We start from the raw sequence: 24,701 nt of genomic DNA on the forward strand, positions 1-24,701 counted from the left end.
CGTCGCCCCGCAGCGCATGCGTCCCCACGTCAGACACCGTCGCCCCGCAGCGCATGCGTCCCCACGTCTGACACCGTCGCCCCGCAGCGCATGCGTCCCCACGTCAGACACCGTCGCCCCGCAGCGCATGCGTCCCCACGTCAGACACCGCCGCCCCGCAGCGCATGCGTCCCCACGTCAGACACCGTCGCCCCGCAGCGCATGCGTCCCCACGTCAGACACCGTCGCCCCGCAGCGCATGCGTCCCCACGTCAGACACCGTCGCCCCGCAGCGCATGCGTCGCCACGTCAGACACCGTCGCCCCGCAGCGAATGCGTCCCCACGTCAGACACCGTCGCCCCGCAGCGCATGCGTCCCCACGTCAGACACCGTCGCCCCGCAGCGCATGCGTCCCCACGTCAGACACCGTCGCCCCGCAGCGCATGCGTCCCCACGTCAGACACCGTCGCCCCGCAGCGCATGCGTCCCCACGTCAGACACCGTCGCCCCGCAGCGCATGCGTCCCCACGTCAGACACCGTCGCCCCGCAGCGAATGCGTCCCCACGTCAGACACCGTCGCCCCGCAGCGCATGCGTCCCCACGTCAGACACCGTCGCCCCGCAGCGCATGCGTCCCCACGTCAGACACCGTCGCCCCGCAGCGCATGCGTCCCCACGTCAGACACCGTCGCCCCGCAGCGCATGCGTCCCCACGTCAGACACCGTCGCCCCGCAGCGCATGCGTCCCCACGTCAGACACCGTCGCCCCGCAGCGCATGCGTCCCCACGTCAGACACCGTCGCCCCGCAGCGCATGCGTCCCCACGTCAGACACCGTCGCCCCGCAGCGCATGCGTCCCCACGTCAGACACCGTCGCCCCGCAGCGCATGCATCCCCACGTCAGACACCGTCGCCCCGCAGCGCATGCGTCCCCACGTCAGACACCGTCGGCCCGCAGCGCATGCGTCGCCACGTCAGACACCGTCGCCCCGCAGCGAATGCGTCCCCACGTCAGACACCGTCGCCCCGCAGCGCATGCGTCCCCACGTCAGACACCGTCGCCCCGCAGCGCATGCGTCCCCACGTCAGACACCGTCGCCCCGCAGCGCATGCGTCCCCACATCAGACACCGTCGCCCCGCAGCGCATGCGTCCCCACGTCAGACACCGTCGCCCCGCAGCGAATGCGTCCCCACGTCAGACACCGTCGCCCCGCAGCGCATGCGTCCCCACGTCAGACACCATCGCCTCTTCGCTACTTCATCGCTGAGATCAATGCGATACGAACGGAAACCAAAAAACTTTTGGAAAAATTCACCACTGACCGCGTCCCGGGAAAACGACACGAAATAGACCGGTCCTATAATCAGAGGTCCTGTGCTTACAGATGGAGCAGCCTTCAGTGTCCTGAGAATTACATTAAAGAAAGGGGTCAATGTGCTGCAACACCAAGAAACCCGCACTACACCAGACAACCCGCACTACACCAGACAACCCGCACTACATCTCCACTACACCAGACAACCCGCACTACATCTCCAATACACCATACAACCAGCACAAAATTACACAACCCACACTACACCAGACAACCCGAACTAAATTACACACCCCGCACTACACCAGACAACCAGCACTGCACACCCCCCCCCCCCTTACCCCAACATCGGACAACCCTATAGATATTTAACCTGCACTCCCACCTGCTCCAGGGTCTCCGGTTGATCCGTTCCTGCAAAGTATCTCAGCCCTCCCTCCACCTGGAGCTCCGGATCTGACCCTGATCATTCTACAACCCGGACACTGAGTACGGAGCTCCACCTAGTGGTCACTAATGTACACACAGCCTACAAACGCATGTAGCAAAGCTAAAATTGTCATAAACTGTTGCATCATATTAACTCTAAGTACAGATAATGTAGTAGTGTAGCCTGCAGTCCTATGTAACACCACAGATAACACAGTGATAACTCTCTGATTACAGATAATGTAGTAGTGTTACCTGCAGTCCTATGTAAGACCACAGATAACACAGTGATAACTCTCTGAGTACAGATAATGTAGTAGATGTTACCTGCAGTCCTATGTAACACCACAGATAACACAGTGATAACTCTCTGAGTACAGATAATGTAGTAGTGTAGCCTGCAGTCCTATGTAACACCACAGATAACAGTGATACCTCTCTGATTACAGATAATGTAGTAGATGTTACCTGCAGTCCTATGTAACACCACAGATAACACAGTGATAACTGATTACAGATAATGTAGTAGATGTTACCTGCAGTCCTATGTAACACCACAGATAACACAGTGATAACTCTCTGAGTACAGATAATGTAGTAGATGTTACCTGCAGTCCTATGTAACACCACAGATAACACACAGTGATAACTCTCTGATTACAGATAATGTAGTAGATGTTACCTGCAGTCCTATGTAACACCACAGATAACACAGTGATAACTCTCTGATTACAGATAATGTAGCAGTGTTACCTGCAGTCCTATGTAACACCACAGATAACACACAGTGATAACTCTCTGATTACAGATAATGTAGTAGATGTCACCTGCAGTCCTATGTAACACCACAGATAACACAGTGATAACTCTCTGAGTACAGATAATGTAGTAGATGTTACCTGCAGTCCTATGTAACACCACAGATAACAGTGATAACTCTCTGAGTACAGATAATGTAGTAGCTGTTACCTGCAGTCCTATGTAACACCACAGATAACACAGTGATAACTCTCTGATTACAGATAATGTAGTAGATGTTACCTGCAGTCCTATGTAACACCACAGATAACACAGTGATAACTCTCTGATTACAGATAATGTAGCGGTGTTACCTGCAGTCCTATGTAACACCACAGATAACAGTGATAACTCTCTGAGTACAGATAATGTAGCGGTGTTGCCTGCAGTCCTATGTAACACCACAGATAACACTGTGATACCTCTCTGATTACAGATAATGTAGTAGATGTTACCTGCAGTCCTATGTAACACCACAGATAACACAGTGATAACTCTCTGAGTACAGATAATGTAGTAGTGTTACCTGCAGTCCTATGTAACACCACAGATAACACAGTGATAACGCTCTGAATACAGATAATGTAGTAGTGTTACCTGCAGTCCTATGTAACACCACAGATAACACAGTGATAACGCTCTGAATACAGATAATGTAGTAGTGTTACCTGCAGTCCTATGTAACACCACAGATAACACAGTGATAACTCTCTGATTACAGATAATGTAGTAGTGTTACCTGCAGTCCTATGTAACACCACAGATAACACAGTGATAACTCTCTGATTACAGATAATGTAGCGGTGTTACCTGCAGTCCTATGTAACACCACAGATAACAGTGATAACTCTCTGAGTACAGATAATGTAGCGGTGTTACCTGCAGTCCTATGTAACACCACAGATAACACAGTGATATCTCTCTGATTACAGATAATGTAGTAGATGTTACCTGCAGTCCTATGTAACACCACAGATAACACAGTGATAACTCTCTGAGTACAGATAATGTAGTAGATGTCACCTGCAGTCCCATGTAACACCACAGATAACACAGTGATAACTCTCTGATTACAGATAATGTAGTAGATGTTACCTCCAGTCCCATGTAACACCACAGATAACAGTGATAACTCTCTGAGTACAGATAATGTAGTAGCTGTTACCTGCAGTCCTATGTAACACCACAGATAACACAGTGATAGCTCTCTGAGTATAAATAATGTAGTAGATGTTACCTGCAGTCCTATGTAACACCACAGATAACAGTGATAACTCTCTGAGTACAGATAATGTAGTAGATGTTATCTGCAGTCCTATGTAACACCACAGATAACACAGTGATAATTCTCTGATTACAGATAATGTAGTAGATGTTACCTGCAGTCCTATGTAACACTACAGATAACACAGTGATAACTCTCTGATTACAGATAATGTAGTAGTGTAGCCTGCAGTCCTATGTAACACCACAGATAACAGTGATAACTCTCTGAGTACAGATAATGTAGTAGTGTAGCCTGCAGTCCTATGTAACACCACAGATAACAGTGATAACTCTCTGGGTACAGATAATGTAGTAGTGTTACCTGCAGTCCTATGTAACACCACAGATAACACAGTGATAACTCTCTGAGTACAGATAATGTAGTAGTGTTACCTGCAGTCCTATGTAACACCACAGATAACAGTGATAACTCTCTGAGTACAGATAATGTAGCGGTGTTACCTGCAGTCCTATGTAACACCACAGATAACACAGTGATACCTCTCTGATTACAGATAATGTAGTAGATGTTACCTGCAGTCCTATGTAACACCACAGATAACACAGTGATAACTCTCTGATTACAGATAACGTAGTAGTGTTACCTGCAGTCCTATGTAACACCACAGATAACACAGTGATACCTCTCTGATTACAGATAATGTAGTAGATGTCACCTGCAGTCCTATGTAACACCACAGATAACAGTGATAACTCTCTGATTACAGATAATGTAGTAGATGTTACCTGCAGTCCTATGTAACACCACAGATAACACAGTGATAACTCTCTGAGTACAGATAATGTAGTAGTGTTACCTGCAGTCCTATGTAACACCACAGATAACACAGTGATAACGCTCTGATTACAGATAATGTAGTAGTGTTACCTGCAGTCCTATGTAACACCACAGATAACACAGTGATAACGCTCTGAATACAGATAATGTAGTAGTGTTACCTGCAGTCCTATGTAACACCACAGATAACACAGTGATAACTCTCTGATTACAGATAATGTAGTAGTGTTACCTGCAGTCCTATGTAACACCACAGATAACACAGTGATAACTCTCTGATTACAGATAATGTAGCGGTGTTACCTGCAGTCCTATGTAACACCACAGATAACAGTGATAACTCTCTGAGTACAGATAATGTAGCGGTGTTACCTGCAGTCCTATGTAACACCACAGATAACACAGTGATACCTCTCTGATTACAGATAATGTAGTAGATGTTACCTGCAGTCCTATGTAACACCACAGATAACACAGTGATAACTCTCTGAGTACAGATAATGTAGTAGTGTTACCTGCAGTCCTATGTAACACCACAGATAACACAGTGATAACGCTCTGAATACAGATAATGTAGTAGTGTTACCTGCAGTCCTATGTAACACCACAGATAACACAGTGATAACTCTCTGAGTACAGATAATGTAGTAGTGTTACCTGCAGTCCTATGTAACACCACAGATAACACAGTGATAACGCTCTGAATACAGATAATGTAGTAGTGTTACCTGCAGTCCTATGTAACACCACAGATAACACAGTGATAACTCTCTGATTACAGATAATGTAGTAGGTGTTACCTGCAGTCCTATGTAACACGACAGATAACACAGTGATAACTCTCTGAGTACAGATAATGTAGTAGTGTTACCTGCAGTCCTATGTAACACCACAGATAACACAGTGATAACTCTCTGATTACAGATAATGTAGTAGGTGTTACCTGCAGTCCTATGTAACACTACAGATAACACAGTGATAACTCTCTGAGTACAGATAATGTAGTAGTGTTACCTGCAGTCCTATGTAACACCACAGATAACACAGTGATAACTCTCTGATTACAGATAATGTAGTAGGTGTTACCTGCAGTCCTATGTAACACTACAGATACCACAGTGATAACTCTCTGAGTACAGATAATGTGGTAGTGTTACCTGCAGTCCTATGTAACACCACAGATAACACAGTGATAACTCTCTGATTACAGATAATGTAGTAGGTGTTACCTGCAGTCCTATGTAACACTACAGATAACACAGTGATAACTCTCTGAGTACAGATAATGTAGTAGTGTTACCTGCAGTCCTATGTAACACCACAGATAACACACAGTGATAACTCTCTGGGAACAGATAATGTAGTAGATGTTACCTGCAGTCCTATGTAACACCACAGATAACACACAGTGATAACTCTCTGATTACAGATAATGTAGTAGATGTTACCTGCAGTCCTATGTAACACCACAGATAACACAGTGATAACTGAGTACAGATAATGTAGTAGATGTTACCTGCAGTCCTATGTAACACCACAGATAACACAGTGATAACTGATTACAGATAATGTAGTAGATGTTACCTGCAGTCCTATGTAACACCACAGATAACACAGTGATAACTCCCTGAGTACAGATAATGTAGTAGATGTTACCTGCAGTCCTATGTAACACCACAGATAACACAGTGATAACTCTCTGAGTACAGATAATGTAGTAGTGTTACCTGCAGTCCTATGTAACACCACAGATAACACAGTGATACCTCTCTGATTACAGATAATGTAGTAGATGTTACCTGCAGTCCTATGTAACACCACAGATAACACAGTGATAACTATCTGATTACAGATAATGTAGCGGTGTTACCTGCAGTCCTATGTAACACCACAGATAACACAGTGATAACTCTCTGATTACAGATAATGTAGCGGTGTTACCTGCAGTCCTATGTAACACCACAGATAACACAGTGATAACTATCTGATTACAGATAATGTAGTAGTGTTACCTGCAGTCCTATGTAACACCACAGATAACATAGTGATAGCTCTCTGATTACAGATAATGTAGTAGATGTTACCTGCAGTCCTATGTAACACCACAGATAACACAGTGATAACTCTCTGAGTACAGATAATGTAGTAGATGTTACCTGCAGTCCTATGTAACACCACAGATAACACAGTGATAACTCTCTGACTACAGATAATGTAGTAGTGTTACCTGCAGTCCTATGTAACACCACAGATAACATAGTGATAGCTCTCTGATTACAGATAATGTAGTAGTGTTACCTGCAGTCCTATGTAACACCACAGATAACACAGTGATAACTCTCTGACTACAGATAATGTAGTAGTGTTACCTGCAGTCCTATGTAACACCACAGATAACACAGTGATAACTCTCTGAGTACAGATAATGTAGTAGTGTAGCCTGCAGTCCTATGTAACACACAGATAACACAGTGATAACTCTCTGAGTACAGATAATGTAGTAGATGTTTCCTGCAGTCCTATGTAACACCACAGATAACACAGTGATAACTCCCTGAGTACAGATAATGTAGTAGATGTCACCTGCAGTCCTATGTAACACCACAGATAACACAGTGATAACTCTCTGATTACAGATAATGTAGTAGTGTTACCTGCAGTCCTATGTAACAACACAGATAACACAGTGATAACTCACTGAGTACAGATAATGTAGCGGTGTTACCTGCAGTCCTATGTAACACCACAGATAACACAGTGATAACTCTCTGAGTACAGATAATGTAGTAGATGTTACATGCAGTCCTATGTAACACCACAGATAACACAGTGATAACTCTCTGATTACAGATAATGTAGTAGTGTTACCTGCAGTCCTATGTAAGACCACAGATAACACAGTGATACCTCTCTGAGTACAGATAATGTAGTAGATGTTACCTGCAGTCCTATGTAACACCACAGATAACACAGTGATAACTCTCTGAGTACAGATAATGTAGTAGTGTTACCTGCAGTCCTATGTAACACCACAGATAACACAGTGATAACTCTCTGAGTACAGATAATGTAGCAGTGTTACCTGCAGTCCTATGTAACACCACAGATAACACAGCGATAACTCTCTGATTACAGATAATGTAGTAGATGTTACCAGCAGTCCTATGTAACACCACAGATAACAGTGATAACTCTCTGACTACAGATAATGTAGTAGATGTTACATGCAGTCCTATGTAACACCACAGATAACACAGTGATAACTCTCTGATTACAGATAATGTAGTAGATGTTACCTGCAGTCCTATGTAACACCACAGATAACACAGTGATAACTCACTGAGTACAGATAATGTAGTAGATGTCACCTGCAGTCCTATGTAACACCACAGATAACACAGTGATAGCTCTCTGATTACAGATAATGTAGTAGATGTTACCTGCAGTCCTATGTAACACCACAGATAACACAGTGATAACTCTCTGAGTACAGATAATGTAGTAGTGTTACCTGCAGTCCTATGTAACACCACAGATAACACAGTGATAACTCTCTGATTACAGATAATGTAGTAGATGTTACATGCAGTCCCATGTAACACCACAGATAACAGTGATAACTCTCTGATTACAGATAATGTAGTAGATGTTACCTGCAGTCCTATGTAACACCACAGATAACACAGTGATAGCTCTCTGAGTACAGATAATGTAGTAGTATAACATGCAGTCCTATGTAACACCACAGATAACACAGTGATAACTCTCTGAGTACAGATAATGTAGTAGTATAACATGCAGTCCTATGTAACACCACAGATAACGCAGTGATAACTCTCTGATTACAGATAATGTAGTAGATGTTACCTGCAGTCCTATGTAACACCACAGATAACACAGTGATAACTCACTGAGTACAGATAATGTAGCGGTGTTACCTGCAGTCCTATGTAACACCACAGATAACACAGTGATAACTCTCTGAGTACAGATAATGTAGTAGTGTTACCTGCAGTCCTATGTAACACCACAGATAACACAGTGATAACTCTCTGATTACAGATAATGTAGTAGATGTTACCTGCAGTCCTATGTAACAACACAGATAACACAGTGATAGCTCTCTGATTACAGATAATGTAGTAGATGTCACCTGCAGTCCTATGTAACACCACAGATAACAGTGATAACTCTCTGATTAGATAATGTAGTAGATGTTACCTGCAGTCCTATGTAACACCACAGATAACACAGTGATAACTCTCTGAGTACAGATAATGTAGCGGTGTTACCTGCAGTCCCATGTAACACCACAGATAACACAGTGATAACTCTCTGATTACAGATAATGTAGTAGATGTTACCTGCAGTCCCATGTAACACCACAGATAACACAGTGATAACTCCCTGAGTACAGATAATGTAGTAGTGTTACCTGCAGTCCTATGTAACACCACAGATAACGCAGTGATAACTCTCTGATTACAGATAATGTAGTAGATGTTACCTGCAGTCCTATGTAACACCACAGATAACACAGTGATAACTCACTAAGTACAGATAATGTAGCGGTGTTACCTGCAGTCCTATGTAACACCACAGATAACACAGTGATAACTCTCTGAGTACAGATAATGTAGTAGTGTTACCTTCAGTCCTATGTAACACCACAGATAACACAGTGATAACTCTCGGATTACAGATAATGTAGTAGATGTTACCTGCAGTCCTATGTAACACCACAGATAACATAGTGATAGCTCTCTGATTACAGATAATGTAGTAGTGTTACCTGCAGTCCTATGTAACACCACAGATAACAGTGATAACTCTCTGATTAGATAATGTAGTAGTATAACATGCAGTCCTATGTAACACCACAGATAACACAGTGATAACTCTCTGAGTACAGATAATGTAGCGGTGTTACCTGCAGTCCCATGTAACACCACAGATAACACAGTGATAACTCTCTGATTACAGATAATGTAGTAGATGTTACCTGCAGTCCCATGTAACACCACAGATAACACAGTGATAACTCTCTGACTACAGATAATGTAGTAGTGTTACCTGCAGTCCTATGTAACACCACAGATAACACAGTGATAACTCTCTGACTACAGATAATGTAGTAGTATTACCTGCAGTCCTATGTAACACCACAGATAACACACAGTGATAACTCTCTGAGTACAGATAATGTAGTAGATGTTACCTGCAGTCCTATGTAACACCACAGATAACACAGTGATAACTCTCTGACTACAGATAATGTAGTAGTGTTACCTGCAGTCCTATGTAACACCACAGATAACACACAGTGATAACTCTCTGAGTACAGATAATGTAGTAGTGTTACCTGCAGTCCTATGTAACACCACAGATAACATAGTGATAGCTCTCTGATTACAGATAATGTAGTAGTGTTACCTGCAGTCCTATGTAACACCACAGATAACACAGTGATAACTCTCTGACTACAGATAATGTAGTAGTGTTACCTGCAGTCCTATGTAACACCACAGGTAACACAGTGATAACTCTCTGAGTACAGATAATGTAGTAGTGTAGCCTGCAGTCCTATGTAACACACAGATAACACAGTGATAACTCTCTGAGTACAGATAATGTAGTAGATGTTTCCTGCAGTCCTATGTAACACCACAGATAACACAGTGATAACTCCCTGAGTACAGATAATGTAGTAGATGTCACCTGCAGTCCTATGTAACACCACAGATAACACAGTGATAACTCTCTGATTACAGATAATGTAGTAGTGTTACCTGCAGTCCTATGTAACACCACAGATAACACAGTGATAACTCTCTGAGTACAGATAATGTAGTAGATGTCACCTGCAGTCCTATGTAACACCACAGATAACACAGTGATAACTCTCTGATTACAGATAATGTAGTAGTGTTACCTGCAGTCCTATGTAACACCACAGATAACACAGTGATAACTCACTGAGTACAGATAATGTAGCGGTGTTACCTGCAGTCCTATGTAACACCACAGATAACACAGTGATAACTCTCTGAGTACAGATAATGTAGTAGATGTCACCTGCAGTCCTATGTAACACCACAGATAACACAGTGATAACTCTCTGATTACAGATAATGTAGTAGTGTTACCTGCAGTCCTATGTAACACCACAGATAACACAGTGATAACTCACTGAGTACAGATAATGTAGCGGTGTTACCTGCAGTCCTATGTAACACCACAGATAACACAGTGATAACTCTCTGAGTACAGATAATGTAGTAGATGTTACATGCAGTCCTATGTAACACCACAGATAACACAGTGATAACTCTCTGATTACAGATAATGTAGTAGTGTTACCTGCAGTCCTATGTAAGACCACAGATAACACAGTGATACCTCTCTGAGTACAGATAATGTAGTAGATGTTACCTGCAGTCCTATGTAACACCGCAGATAACACAGTGATAACTCTCTGAGTACAGATAATGTAGTAGTGTTTCCTGCAGTCCTATGTAACACCACAGATAACACACAGTGATAACTCTCTGATTACAGATAATGTAGTAGATGTTACATGCAGTCCTATGTAACACCACAGATAACACAGTGATAACTCTCTGATTACAGATAATGTAGTAGTGTTACCTGCAGTCCTATGTAAGACCACAGATAACACAGTGATACCTCTCTGAGTACAGATAATGTAGTAGATGTTACCTGCAGTCCTATGTAACACCACAGATAACACAGTGATAACTCTCTGAGTACAGATAATGTAGTAGTGTTACCTGCAGTCCTATGTAACACCACAGATAACACAGTGATAACTCTCTGAGTACAGATAATGTAGCAGTGTTACCTGCAGTCCTATGTAACACCACAGATAACAGTGATAACTCTCTGATTACAGATAATGTAGTAGATGTTACCAGCAGTCCTATGTAACACCACAGATAACAGTGATAACTCTCTGACTACAGATAATGTAGTAGATGTTACATGCAGTCCTATGTAACACCACAGATAACACAGTGATAACTCTCTGATTACAGATAATGTAGCGGTGTTACCTGCAGTCCTATGTAACACCACAGAAAACACAGTGATAACTCTCTGAGTACAGATAATGTAGTAGTATTACCTGCAGTCCTATGTAACACCACAGATAACACACAGTGATAACTCTCTGATTACAGATAATGTAGTAGATGTTACCTGCAGTCCTATGTAACACCACAGATAACACAGTGATAACTCTCTGATTACAGATAATGTAGTAGATGTTACCTGCAGTCCTATGTAACACCACAGATAACACAGTGATAACTCACTGAGTACAGATAATGTAGCGGTGTTACCTGCAGTCCTATGTAACACCACAGATAACACAGTGATAACTCTCTGATTACAGATAATGTAGTAGATGTTACCTGCAGTCCTATGTAACACCACAGATAACACAGTGATAACTCACTGAGTACAGATAATGTAGCGGTGTTACCTGCAGTCCTATGTAACACCACAGATAACACAGTGATAACTCTCTGAGTACAGATAATGTAGTGGATGTTACCTGCAGTCCTATGTAACACCACAGATAACACAGTGATAACTCTCTGATTACAGATAATGTAGTAGATGTTACCTGCAGTCCTATGTAACACCACAGATAACACAGTGATAGCTCTCTGATTACAGATAATGTAGTAGATGTCACCTGCAGTCCTATGTAACACCACAGATAACAGTGATAACTCTCTGATTAGATAATGTAGTAGATGTTACCTGCAGTCCTATGTAACACCACAGATAACACAGTGATAACTCTCTGATTACAGATAATGTAGTAGTGTTACCTGCAGTCCTATGTAACACCACAGATAACACAGTGATAACTCACTGAGTACAGATAATGTAGCGGTGTTACCTGCAGTCCTATGTAACACCACAGATAACACAGTGATAACTCTCTGAGTACAGATAATGTAGTAGATGTCACCTGCAGTCCTATGTAACACCACAGATAACACAGTGATAACTCTCTGATTACAGATAATGTAGTAGTGTTACCTGCAGTCCTATGTAACACCACAGATAACACAGTGATAACTCACTGAGTACAGATAATGTAGCGGTGTTACCTGCAGTCCTATGTAACACCACAGATAACACAGTGATAACTCTCTGAGTACAGATAATGTAGTAGATGTTACATGCAGTCCTATGTAACACCACAGATAACACAGTGATAACTCTCTGATTACAGATAATGTAGTAGTGTTACCTGCAGTCCTATGTAAGACCACAGATAACACAGTGATACCTCTCTGAGTACAGATAATGTAGTAGATGTTACCTGCAGTCCTATGTAACACCACAGATAACACAGTGATAACTCTCTGAGTACAGATAATGTAGTAGTGTTACCTGCAGTCCTATGTAACACCACAGATAACACAGTGATAACTCTCTGAGTACAGATAATGTAGCAGTGTTACCTGCAGTCCTATGTAACACCACAGATAACAGTGATAACTCTCTGATTACAGATAATGTAGTAGATGTTACCAGCAGTCCTATGTAACACCACAGATAACAGTGATAACTCTCTGACTACAGATAATGTAGTAGATGTTACATGCAGTCCTATGTAACACCACAGATAACACAGTGATAACTCTCTGATTACAGATAATGTAGCGGTGTTACCTGCAGTCCTATGTAACACCACAGATAACACAGTGATAACTCTCTGAGTACAGATAATGTAGTAGTATTACCTGCAGTCCTATGTAACACCACAGATAACACAGTGATAACGCTCTGATTACAGATAATGTAGTAGTGTTTCCTGCAGTCCTATGTAACACCACAGATAACACAGTGATAACTCTCTGATTACAGATAATGTAGTAGATGTTACCTGCAGTCCTATGTAACACCACAGATAACACAGTGATAACTCACTGAGTACAGATAATGTAGCGGTGTTACCTGGAGTCCTATGTAACACCACAGATAACACAGTGATAACTCTCTGAGTACAGATAATGTAGTAGTGTTACCTGCAGTCCTATGTAACACCACAGATAACACAGTGATAGCTCTCTGATTACAGATAATGTAGTAGATGTCACCTGCAGTCCTATGTAACACCACAGATAACAGTGATAACTCTCTGATTAGATAATGTAGTAGATGTTACCTGCAGTCCTATGTAACACCACAGATAACACAGTGATAACTCTCTGAGTACAGATAATGTAGCGGTATTACCTGCAGTCCCATGTAACACCACAGATAACACAGTGATAACTCTCTGATTACAGATAATGTAGTAGATGTTACCTGCAGTCCCATGTAACACCACAGATAACACAGTGATAACTCCCTGAGTACAGATAATGTAGTAGTGTTACCTGCAGTCCTATGTAACACCACAGATAACGCAGTGATAACTCTCTGAGTACAGATAATGTAGTAGATGTCACCTGCAGTCCTATGTAACACCACAGATAACGCAGTGATAACTCTCTGATTACAGATAATGTAGTAGATGTTACCTGCAGTCCTATGTAACACCACAGATAACACAGTGATAACTCACTGAGTACAGATAATGTAGCGGTGTTACCTGCAGTCCTATGTAACACCACAGATAACACAGTGATAACTCTCTGAGTACAGATAATGTAGTAGTGTTACCTGCAGTCCTATGTAACACCACAGATAACACAGTGATAACTCTCTGAGTACAGATAATGTAGTAGATGTTACCTGCAGTCCTATGTAACACCATAGATAACATTGATAACTCTGATTACAGATAATGTAGTAGTGTTACCTGCAGTCCTATGTAACACCACAGATAACACAGTGATAACTCTCGGATTACAGATAATGTAGTAGTATTACCTGCAGTCCTATGTAACACCACAGATAACACAGTGATAACTCCCTGATTACAGATAATGTAGTAGATGTCACCTGCAGTCCTATGTAACACCACAGATAACAGTGATAACTCTCTGATTAGATAATGTAGTAGATGTTACCTGCAGTCCTATGTAACACCACAGATAACACAGTGATAACTCTCTGAGTACAGATAATGTAGCGGTGTTACCTGCAGTCCCATGTAACACCACAGATAACACAGTGATAACTCTCTGATTACAGATAATGTAGTAGATGTTACCTGCAGTCCCATGTAACACCACAGATAACACAGTGATAACTCTCTGACTACAGATAATGTAGTAGTGTTACCTGCAGTCCTATGTAACACCACAGATAACACACAGTGATAACTCTCTGAGTACAGATAATGTAGTAGATGTTACCTGCAGTCCTATGTAACACCACAGATAACACAGTGATAACTCCCTGATTACAGATAATGTAGTAGATGTTTCCTGCAGTCCTATGTAACACCACAGATAACACAGTGATAACTCTCTGATTACAGATAATGTAGTAGATGTCACCTGCAGTCCCATGTAACACCACAGATAACACAGTGATAACTCTCTGATTACAGATAATGTGGTAGTGTTACCTGCAGTCCTATGTAACACCACAGATAACACAGTGATAACTCTCTGAGTACAGATAATGTAGTAGATGTTACCTGCAGTCCTATGTAACACCACAGATAACACAGTGATAACTCCCTGATTACAGATAATGTAGTAGTGTTACCTGCAGTCCTATGTAACACCAGATAACACAGTGATAACTCTCTGAGTACAGATAATGTAGTAGTATAACATGCAGTCCTATGTAACACCACAGATAACACAGTGATAACTCTCTGATTACAGATAATGTAGTAGATGTCACCTGCAGTCCTATGTAACACCACAGATAACACAGTGATAACTCTCTGATTACAGATAATATAGTAGATGTTACCTGCAGTCCTATGTAACACCACAGATAACACAGTGATGACTCTCTGATTACAGATAATGTAGTAGATGTCACCTGCAGTCCTATGTAACACCACAGATAACACAGTGATAACTCCCTGATTACAGATAATGTAGTAGTATAACATGCAGTCCTATGTAACACCACAGATAACACAGTGATGACTCTCTGATTACAGATAATGTAGTAGATGTCACCTGCAGTCCTATGTAACACCACAGATAACACAGTGATAACTCTCTGATTACAGATAATGTAGTAGTGTTACCTGCAGTCCTATGTAACACCACAGATAACATAGTGATAGCTCTCTGATTACAGATAATGTAGTAGGGTTACCTGCAGTCCTATGTAACACCACAGATAACACAGTGATACCTCTCTGAGTACAGATAATGTAGTAGATGTTACCTGCAGTCCTATGTAACACCACAGATAACACAGTGATAACTCTCTGATTACAGATAATGTAGTAGATGTTACCTGCAGTCCTATGTAACACCACAGATAACACAGTGATAACTCTCTGAGTACAGATAATGTAGTAGATGTTACCTGCAGTCCTATGTAACACCACAGATAACACAGTGATAACTCTCTGATTACAGATAATGTAGTAGATGTTACCTGCAGTCCTATGTAACACCACAGATAACACAGTGATAACTCTCTGAGTACAGATAATGTAGTAGATGTTACCTGCAGTCCTATGTAACACCACAGATAACACAGTGATAACTCCCTGAGTACAGATAATGTAGTAGTGTTACCTGCAGTCCTATGTAACACCACAGATAACACAGTGATAACTCTCTGAGTACAGATAATGTAGTAGATGTTACCTGCAGTCCTATGTAACACCACAGATAACACAGTGATAACTCTCTGATTACAGATAATGTAGTAGATGTTACCTGCAGTCCTATGTAACACCACAGATAACACAGTGATAACTCTCTGAGTACAGATAATGTAGTAGATGTTACCTGCAGTCCTATGTAACACCACAGATAACACAGTGATAACTCTCTGAGTACAGATAATGTAGCGGTGTTACCTGCAGTCCTATGTAACACCACAGATAACACAGTGATAACTCTCTGAGTACAGATAATGTAGTAGATGTTACCTGCAGTCCTATGTAACACCACAGATAACACAGTGATAACTCTCTGATTACAGATAATGTAGTAGTGTTACCTGCAGTCCTATGTAACACCACAGATAACACAGTGATAACTCTCTGATTACAGATAATGTAGTGGATGTTACCTGCAGTCCTATGTAACACCACAGATAACACAGTGATAACTCTCTGATTACAGATAATGTAGTAGTGTTACCTGCAGTCCTATGTAACACCACAGATAACACAGTGATAACTCTCTGATTACAGATAATGTAGTAGATGTTACCTGCAGTCCTATGTAACACCACAGATAACACAGTGATAACTCTCTGAGTACAGATAATGTAGTAGATGTTACCTGCAGTCCTATGTAACACCACAGATAACACAGTGATAACTCTCTGAGTACAGATAATGTAGTAGATGTTACCTGCAGTCCTATGTAACACCACAGATAACACAGTGATAACTCTCTGAGTACAGATAATGTAGTAGATGTTACCTGCAGTCCTATGTAACACCACAGATAACACAGTGATAACTCCCTGAGTAGATAATTTATGGGGAGGGGTGAAATGACATTAAAATAAATCTCAACATTTTTGTAATTATTAAAATAATAAAAATAATAAAAATAGTAATGATCGTTTTGGCCCTTTAAATGTTGACCGTGGGTATTTTCGGGTGAGGGCAGGCGTGGCGGATAATTTCCACATCAAAATTTGCACTATACATGTGGACTGTACCAAATGCATCGCAAAGGGTGAAGTCTGCAGGACAAAATCTGCCGTTTTCAACACAAGAATGAGCACTTTACTCCAGTCACATCCAGAGCTGCAGTCACTAGACTGATGTTACATCCTGTCTTTTACTCCAGTCACACCCAGAACTGCAGTGACTATACTGATGTTACATCCTTTTATACTCCAGCCACATCCAGAGCTGCAGTCACTAGACTGATGTCACATCCTGTCTTATACTCCAGTCACAACTAGAGCTGCAGTGCCAGCCTGTTCTTCTGTGGATTGTGTTGTAGAATGTCATTTGTCCCCTCACGTGTGATAGTCTCACAGCGGCGCTCGGCTGTACATGGCACGTTCCTACCTGTCATTATCTCCATATAATGTATGACGCAGAGTTTCCCGGAGATAATAACATTCCGTGCGTCGTGTTATAGAACTTTTCGGCTTTTTAACATAACAATAGAAGATTGCGACAATGACAGCAGTGATTAGGTGACTCACCGAGGGCGTCTGTGGGAGACAGTTGACTGATCCAGCCTGTGAGGGAGAGGAGGGAGAGCGTCAGTCCGGGGGTAACAGACACTGAACATCATATCATGTACCCCCCCCCCCCCCCCATATTCCGCATCACACCTTATCGGCTCTGCACAGGTCACACATCATCTTTATAACACAATGGCCCTAAAACATGTGATCCTGGGGGCGGCCATTCTCAGCCTGAATCCTCAGGGGAGGAGCAGCACAGGGAGGAACATGCTCAGCCAATCACAGTGAGAGGTGTGTTCTTTGGCTGCCAGAGAGCTGATTGGGTGGAGTGACTTCTGTGTGTGGTCAGTGGGGCTCAGTCACACCTGTGTACTGTGGTCAGTACTTATAGAGCAGAACCAGGACTGGGTCCAAAACACGCAGCATCGGCAAACCCCCCGTTCTACATCTGCGCAGCATCCAACAGAGTGTTGGGGGGTCCCCAGTGATTCCGGGGGTCAGGACATGTCATGTATGTCAGGGACACAACTTCTCTATTGTCCACAGTAGATATCTGTGTCCAGCGGGGTCACTGCCGGCCATAACCTTAACCCTTTCTCTGACTAATGATCCCCCTTATAGAAACAGAAGATGGGGGGGTCGTCATAAAGAGATTGTCTGAGTCCATAGAGATCACATCCAGCGGCCGCATAGCTGAGTGGAGAATGTTCTTTATCTTCCTTCCGACCGTCTACGCTCAGCTCTTGGTTATCAGATGAGTATCCAGGCAACGAAAGCAACGGCCACCGTATTCTACCTCCATTATAGTATGGGAAGGAAATGACGTGGACTACATATAATAAGCCCCCCCCCCCCCCTAGACATTTATAGCGTTATAAAGAAGCAGCTGTTATTACAGGAATAGAGCGGTCACCATCACCAACCATGAGATCCACACACCTCATCCTACATCTATTACTAGAGGGTGTCACAGCTCCGCCCCCTGTTACTGACAACCAGCCTGTATATCATGTGTGAGAGGTTGTCACAGCCCCGCCCCCTGTTACTGACATCACTGATCTATAATATAATTACATGTGATCAGACATGAGATCCACACATCTTATATACAGTCACAGCTATTCATCTATTACTACTGACAACCAGCCTGTATATCATGTGTGAGAGGTTGTCACAGCCCCGCCCCCTGTTACTGACATCACTGATATATAATATAATTACACTGTGATCAGACATGAGATCCACACATCTTATATACAGTAACAGCTATTCATCTATTACTACTGACAACCAGCCTGTGTATCATGTGTGAGAGATTGTCACAGCTCCGCCCCCTGTTACTGACATCACTGATATATAATACAATTACATGTGATCAGACATGAGATCCACACATCTTATATACAGTGACAGCTATTCATCTATTACTACTGACAACCAGCCTGTATATCATGTGTGAGAGGTTGTCACAGCCCCGCCCCCTGTTACTGACATCACTGATATATAATATAATTACATTGTGATCAGACATGAGATCCACACATCTTATATACAGTAACAGCTATTCATCTATTACTACTGACAACCAGCCTGTATATCATGTGTGAGAGGTTGTCACAGCCCCGCCCCCTGTTACTGACATCACTGATATATAATATAATTACATGTGATCAGACATGAGATCCACACATCTTATATACAGTCACAGCTATTCATCTATTACTACTGACAACCAGCCTGTATATCATGTGTGAGAGGTTGTCACAGCCCCGCCCCCTGTTACTGACATCACTGATATATAATATAATTACACTGTGATCAGACATGAGATCCACACATCTTATATACAGTAACAGCTATTCATCTATTACTACTGACAACCAGCCTGTATATCATGTGTGAGAGGTTGTCACAGCCCCGCCCCCTGTTACTGACATCACTGATATATAATATAATTACACTGTGATCAGACATGAGATCCACACATCTTATATACAGTAACAGCTATTCATCTATTACTACTGACAACCAGCCTGTGTATCATGTGTGAGAGGTTGTCACAGCCCCGCCCCCTGTTACTGACATCACTGATCTATAATATAATTACATGTGATCAGACATGAGATCCACACATCTTATATACAGTAACAGCTATTCATCTATTACTACTGACAACCCGCCTGTATATCATGTGAGAGGTTGTCACAGCCCCGCCCCCTGTTACTGACATCACTGATATATAATATAATTACATGTGATCAGACATGAGATCCACACATCTTATATACAGTAACAGCTATTCATCTATTACTACTGACAACCAGCCTGTATATCATGTGTGAGAGGTTGTCACAGCTCCGCCTCCTGTTACTGACATCACTGATATATAATATAATTACATTGTGATCAGACATGAGATCCACACATCTTATATACAGTAACAGCTATTCATCTATTACTACTGACAACCAGCCTGTATATCATGTGTGAGAGGTTGTCACAGCCCCGCCCCCTGTTACTGACATCACTGATATATAATATAATTACACTGTGATCAGACATGAGATCCACACATCTTATATACAGTCACAGCTATTCATCTATTACTACTGACAACCAGCCTGTATATCATGTGTGAGAGGTTGTCACAGCCCCGCCCCGTTACTGACATCACTGATATATAATATAATGACATTGTGATCAGACATGAGATCCACACATCTTATATACAGGAACAGCTATTCATCTATTACTACTGACAACCAGCCTGTATATCATGTGTGAGAGGTTGTCACAGCCCCGCCCCCTGTTACTGACATCACTGATATATAATATAATTACATTGTGATCAGACATGAGATCCACACACCTTATATACAGTAACAGCTATTCATCTATTACTACTGACAACCAGCCTGTATATCATGTGTGAGAGGTTGTCACAGCCCCGCCCCCTGTTACTGACATCACTGATATATAATATAATTACACTGTGATCAGACATGAGATCCACACATCTTATATACAGTAACAGCTATTCATCTATTACTACTGACAACCAGCCTGTATATCATGTGTGAGAGGTTGTCACAGCTCCGCCCCCTGTTACTGACATCACTGATATATAATATAATTACATTGTGATCAGACATGAGATCCACACATCTTATATACAGTCACAGCTATTCATCTATTACTACTGACAACCAGCCTGTATATCATGTGTGAGAGGTTGTCACAGCTCCGCCCCTGTTACTGACATCACTGATATATAATATAATTACACTGTGATCAGACATGAGATCCACACATCTTATATACAGTCACAGCTATTCATCTATTACTACTGACAACCAGCCTGTATATCATGTGTGAGAGGTTGTCACAGCTCCGCCCCCTGTTACTGACATCACTGATATATAATATAATTACATTGTGATCAGACATGAGATCCACACATCTTATATACAGTCACAGCTATTCATCTATTACTACTGACAACCAGCCTGTATACCATGTGTGAGAGGTTGTCACAGCCCCGCCCCCTGTTACTGACATCACTGATATATAATATAATTACATGTGATCAGACATGAGATCCACACATCTTATATACAGTAACAGCTATTCATCTATTACTACTGACAACCAGCCTGTGTATCATGTGTGAGAGGTTGTCACAGCCCCGCCCCTGTTACTGACATCACCGATATATAATATAATTACATTGTGATCAGACATGAGATCCACACATCTTATATACAGTCACAGCTATTCATCTATTACTACTGACAACCAGCCTGTGTATCATGTGTGAGAGGTTGTCACAGCCCCGCCCCCTGTTACTGACATCACTGATATATAATATAATTACACTGTGATCAGACATGAGATCCACACATCTTATATACAGTCACAGCTATTCATCTATTACTACTGACAACCAGCCTGTATATCATGTGTGAGAGGTTGTCACAGCCCCGCCCCCTGTTACTGACATCACTGATATATAATATAATTACACTGTGATCAGACATGAGATCCACACATCTTATATACAGTAACAGCTATTCATCTATTACTACTGACAACCAGCCAGTATATCATGTGTGAGAGGTTGTCACAGCCCCGCCCCCTGTTACTGACATCACTGATATATAATATAATTACACTGTGATCAGACATGAGAACCACACATCTTATATACAGTAACAGCTATTCATCTATTACTACTGACAACCAGCCTGTATATCATGTGTGAGAGGTTGTCACAGCCCCGCCCCCTGTACTGACATCACTGATATATAATATAATTACACTGTGATCAGACATGAGATCCACACATCTTATATACAGTAACAGCTATTCATCTATTACTACTGACAACCAGCCTGTATATCATGTGTGAGAGGTTGTCACAGCCCCGCCCCCTGTTACTGACATCACTGATATATAATATAATTACATGTGATCAGACATGAGATCCACACATCTTATATACAGTCACAGCTATTCATCTACTACTACTGACAACCAGCCTGTATATCATGTGTGAGAGGTTGTCACAGCCCCGCCCCCTGTCACTGACATCACTGATATATAATATAATTACATTGTGATCAGACATGAGATCCACACATCTTATATACAGTCACAGCTATTCATCTATTACTACTGACAACCAGCCTGTATATCATGTGTGAGAGGTTGTCACAGCCCCGCCCCCTGTTACTGACATCACTGATATATAATATAATTACACTGTGATCAGACATGAGATCCACACATCTTATATACAGTGACAGCTATTCATCTATTACTACTGACAACCAGCCTGTATACCATGTGTGAGAGGTTGTCACAGCCCCGCCCCCTGTTACTGACATCACTGATATATAATATAATTACACTGTGATCAGACATGAGATCCACACATCTTATATACAGTCACAGCTATTCATCTATTACTACTGACAACCAGCCTGTATATCATGTGTGAGAGGTTGTCACAGCCCCGCCCCCTGTTACTGACATCACTGATATATAATATAATTACACTGTGATCAGACATGAGATCCACACATCTTATATACAGTTACAGCTATTCATCTATTACTACCGACAACCAGCCTGTATATCATGTGTGAGAGGTTGTCACAGCCCCGCCCCCTGTTACTGACATCACTGATATATAATATAATTACATGTGATCAGACATGAGATCCACACATCTTATATACAGTAACAGCTATTCATCTATTACTACAGACAACCAGCCTGTATATCATGTGTGAGAGGTTGTCACAGCCCCGCCCCCTGTTACTGACATCACTGATATATAATATAATTACACTGTGATCAGACATGAGATCCACACATCTTATATACAGTAACAGCTATTCATCTATTACTACTGACAACCAGCCTGTATATCATGTGTGAGAGGTTGTCACAGCCCCGCCCCCTGTTACTGACATCACTGATATATAATATAATTACATTGTGATCAGACATGAGATCCACACATCGTATATACAGTAACAGCTATTCATCTATTACTACTGACAACCAGCCTGTATACCATGTGTGAGAGGTTGTCACAGCCCCGCCCCCTGTTACTGACATCACTGATATATAATATAATTACACTGTGATCAGACATGAGATCCACACATCTTATATACAGTAACAGCTATTCATCTATTACTACTGACAACCTCCCTGTATATCATGTGTGAGAGGTTGTCACAGCCCCGCCCCCTGTTACTGACATCACTGATATATAATATAATTACATTGTGATCACACATGAGATCCACACATCTTATATACAGTAACAGCTATTCATCTATTACTACTGACAACCAGCCTGTATATCATGTGTGAGAGGTTGTCACAGCCCCGCCCCCTGTTACTGACATCACTGATATATAATATAATTACATGTGATCAGACATGAGATCCACACATCTTATATACAGTCACAGCTATTCATCTATTACTACTGACAACCAGCCTGTATATCATGTGTGAGAGGTTGTCACAGCTCCGCCCCCTGTTACTGACATCACTGATATATAATATAATTACACTGTGATCAGACATGAGATCCACACATCTTATATACAGTAACAGCTATTCATCTATTACTACTGACAACCAGCCTGTATACCATGTGTGAGAGGTTGTCACAGCCCCGCCCCCTGTTACTGACATCACTGATATATAATATAATTACATTGTGATCAGACATGAGATCCACACATCTTATATACAGTAACAGCTATTCATCTATTACTACTGACAACCAGCCTGTATATCATGTGTGAGAGGTTGTCACAGCTCCGCCCCCTGTTACTGACATCACTGATATATAGTATAATTACACTGTGATCAGACATGAGATCCACACATCTTATATACAGTAACAGCTATTCATCTATTACTACTGACAATCAGCCTGTATATCATGTGTGAGAGGTTGTCACAGCCCCGCCCCCTGTTACTGACATCACTGATATATAATATAATTACATGTGATCAGACATGAGATCCACACATCTTATATACAGTCACAGCTATTCATCTATTACTACTGACAACCAGCCTGTATATCATGTGTGAGAGGTTGTCACAGCCCCGCCCCCTGTTACTGACATCACTGATATATAATATAATTACACTGTGATCAGACATGAGATCCACACATCTTATATACAGTCACAGCTATTCATCTATTACTACTGACAACCAGCCTGTATATCATGTGTGAGAGGTTGTCACAGCCCCACCCCCTGTCACTGACATCACTGATATATA

The sequence above is a fragment of the Rhinoderma darwinii genome, unplaced genomic scaffold, assembly GCF_050947455.1.
Source record: "Rhinoderma darwinii isolate aRhiDar2 unplaced genomic scaffold, aRhiDar2.hap1 Scaffold_616, whole genome shotgun sequence".
Classification (NCBI taxonomy): domain Eukaryota; kingdom Metazoa; phylum Chordata; class Amphibia; order Anura; family Rhinodermatidae; genus Rhinoderma; species Rhinoderma darwinii.